Genomic DNA, 3,414 nt, shown 5'->3' with positions numbered 1-3,414 from the left:
GGTGGGGTGCAAATTCCTCTCTTCTTTCAAAGAGACTCTGTGGTTTTTTTTTTTTAAAGTGTTCTCTAACTGCCTATTTCTTTGTTTCAATGGAAATAGTGTACACTCCTACATAACCATGGTCACAACTCAGTATGCAAAGTATCTCCTTGTCACATTGTGTGTGTATGTGTGTGTGTGTGTGTGTGTGTTTCAAGTGTATATTTCATCAAAGAATTCCAGAGAAAGTTCTTTATCATCCCTCAAAAAAAAATACACCACTGACTATGCGTAGGGCATGCAGGTTATCATCTTGCTTACGGTAGCGTATCTCTTCTATTCTTTGGCTTCTCTCCCTTCTTCTAGCCAAAGGAACGATTTAATATGTCCTTTTAACCCAGGGATGTCTGTGGCAGCTCCAAAACCTCATTGAAAAGTTTAGTGAGAAAGAGCCAAGTAATAAGAAAGAATAACAGGGACCAGTGTTTCAAAAATGCTGCCTAACACCCAGCCAGACTTGAGTTAGCTTCTATGTTTAAAGGCGTAACTTATCTTTCTTCTTTTCTAATAACTCAGAGTGTAAAATATCCCATTCATCTCTTAATGAATCACAACCATGTAGCCACACTCAGAGTACAGGAGGAATTTAAGATTAGAAGCCAAGTGTGGGTGACTCAAGCAGCATCCGAGTTCTGAGTGGCTTAGTGCTGCTTGTGTCATACGAGTTTCTCAGACCTTCTTTCCTTAACTCCTAGAAACGGGCCAGTATCTGGGCTCCTGGGCACGAACTCATTCATAGGTTCCCAGGGCAGCCAGGTGAGAGGTATCTGCACCGGTATTCAAGCACTGAAGGTAAGTAGAGCAGTGGTTCTCAACCTTCTGGCCCTTTAAATACAGTTCCTCATGTTGTGACCCAACCATAAAATTATTTTCATTGCTACTTCATAACTGTAATGTTGCTACTGTTATGAATCGTAATGTAAATATCTGATATGCAGGATGGTCTTAGGCGACCCCTGTGAAAGGGTCGTTTGACCGCCAAAGTAGAGGAACTAATGACACCCAAACCACACTCTTGCTCTCATTGTCATTCATTTACTACCTGTTAGATGCATACCAGCATTCAAGCGTCCCAGAGGGTCCAAGGTAAGTATATGACATAATCGGTATTCCCACGGAACTTTCAAAAGAGCTGGGAGATGCGCCTGACTTGAAATGATGAGACAACAATAGAAAAACAGTGAAAACAAAATGCTAACCTGTGCTCAGTTAGCACGGCATACTTTTATTCATTGCTTATCGGAAGTTCCAACTTGCCTGGGCACCTGTGTTTTATCCCGCAACCCAGCCCTATCCTGTGAATTGGCTTCATGAGCTGATTGTTACGGTCCCACTGCTGCCTTCTCCTGGCTAACACGTTCCACAAGCAGGAGGGTAACAGTTTACACATACACACCATTTTAAAAATGTCTTTATTGATTTTTAGAGAGAGAGGAAAGGAGAGGGAGGAGAGATAGAAACATCAATGATGAGAGAGCATCATTGATGGGCTGCCTCCTGCTCACTTCCTACTGGGAATCGAGCCGGTAACTTGGGCATGTGCCCTGACCGGTAATCCAGTGACCTCTTGGTTATGGGTGGATGCTCAACCACTGAACCACACCTGCAGAGCCATACAGAAGGTATTGTTAATCCCATTTTTTCAGATGAAGAAAATGAGGCTCCCAGAGGTTATCTGATTTTCTAACTCAATCATCCATGGAGATAAACAACCCAATCTCATGACTCTCAAGTCCAGTGTTTGCTCACTGACCACAGCCCCGGCTGGTGGGCTTCCCTCACTTCCCTGAGCTCGCATGGGCGCTGTTCCCCTGCCAAATGTCCTATTGCAATGGCCCTTCCTGTGCAAGGCCTTACTCACCCCTCCCTGTCCTTGGTTCATGCCACCATCAGCCTGCTGGTCTGTAGGGGAGAATTGGGGTGGTTTTCTCCTAATCCCATTTTTGAATGTTCCTTAGGAGGGAACTAGCGATTGAGCTGCAATTCTGAGATGGCCTATGACACTGAGCTCGATCAATTGGCTTATTAATCAAGTGGGTGGCCTTTTTATGTTGCAGAAATTTTCATGTTGCTAATAATGCAGACTACGAGAAAAGAACCGTAACAACTTTTAAATTATTTCAGAATTTTCGTTATTTTTCCGGATTGTATAATGCAGACTGTAAAAAATTTATCAGTGTTAGAAATAGCTCCCTTTGCTGTTCTGGGGTCGTGGGATCAGTTTGAAGACGCTTTATGGGACCTCAAGGGTCTAAATAAAAGTACAGTAACCTCCCCTGGCCTACGCGCTTTCCGTGGTTTCAGTTACCTGCGGTCAACTGGGCAGCCGAGGTCTGAAAACCCCAAATGGGAAATTCCAGAAATGAACAATGCACACGTTTTAAATAGCAGGCCGCCCCGAGCAGAAATGAACAATGCACACGTTTTCGCTTGGTTCTGAGTGGACGTCAATGAAGTCTTCCGTTGTCTCGCTTGGTTCTGAGTGGACGTCAATGACCCCCGAAGATGACTACCTAGACCCCACTAGGTCCATCATCCCTGTGCAGCGTCACTGCACACGCTCCTACGTCAATCATCCCGTGCAGCTGGCGTCAGTGCGCACGCTCCTAGGTCAATCATCTCGTGCAGCTGGCGTCAGTGCACACGCTCCTACGTCAATCACCTCGTGCAGCTGGCGTCAGTGCACGCTCTACGTCCATCATCCCCGTGCAGCGTCAGTGTACGTTCCTACGTCCAGCATCTCCACGCAGCATTTACGCAGACGCTCCTCCCGCAGCTCAGTCGCCATCTTGGCTGTCGGAGCCCGTGTGTGTATTTGTCTGTCTGTCTCGGTTCCTCGGGGGTGGCAGGGCTGGCGCTCAAGGCCCCTTTTACTGACTAATGGCCGCCAAGTGCCTGCGCAGGGAGGCCGAGGCCGCGGTCGCAGGGAGGCCGAGGAGGAGCGGGAAGCGCCCCCTGTGAGTGGACGGTGAGTCCGGCCTCAGTCGCTGTTCTGCCGGAGCGCATGTTGGTGTGACTTTGTTAAAGCCCGTGGTTCTGCGTGATCTGACCGTGAGGGATTCCTGTCCGCCCCCCGCCCCCCGGCCCGGCCTCCGCCACACGGACCTGTCCTGGGCCCTGCGCTCAAAGGTGGCGGGTTCCATTCCGAGCGCGAGCGGAGGCCGCCAGCCTGTGTCTCTCGCCTTGTTTCTCTCCGTCCCGTCCTCTTCCCCTAAAATCAGTCATTTTTTAAAGCGTATCTGCCCGGCCGCGTGGCTTCGTGGCTGAGCGTCCACCTAGGAACCAGGAGGTCAGGGCACAGGCCGGGCTGCGGGCTCCATCATCGATGCTTCTCTCCCCCTCCCTTCCTCTCTGAGATCAATAAAAGTGTGTGTG

Source organism: Myotis lucifugus, unplaced genomic scaffold (assembly GCF_000147115.1).
Source record: "Myotis lucifugus unplaced genomic scaffold, Myoluc2.0 scaffold_526, whole genome shotgun sequence".
Taxonomy (NCBI): domain Eukaryota; kingdom Metazoa; phylum Chordata; class Mammalia; order Chiroptera; family Vespertilionidae; genus Myotis; species Myotis lucifugus.
Note: the sequence above shows the minus strand (reverse complement) of the source record.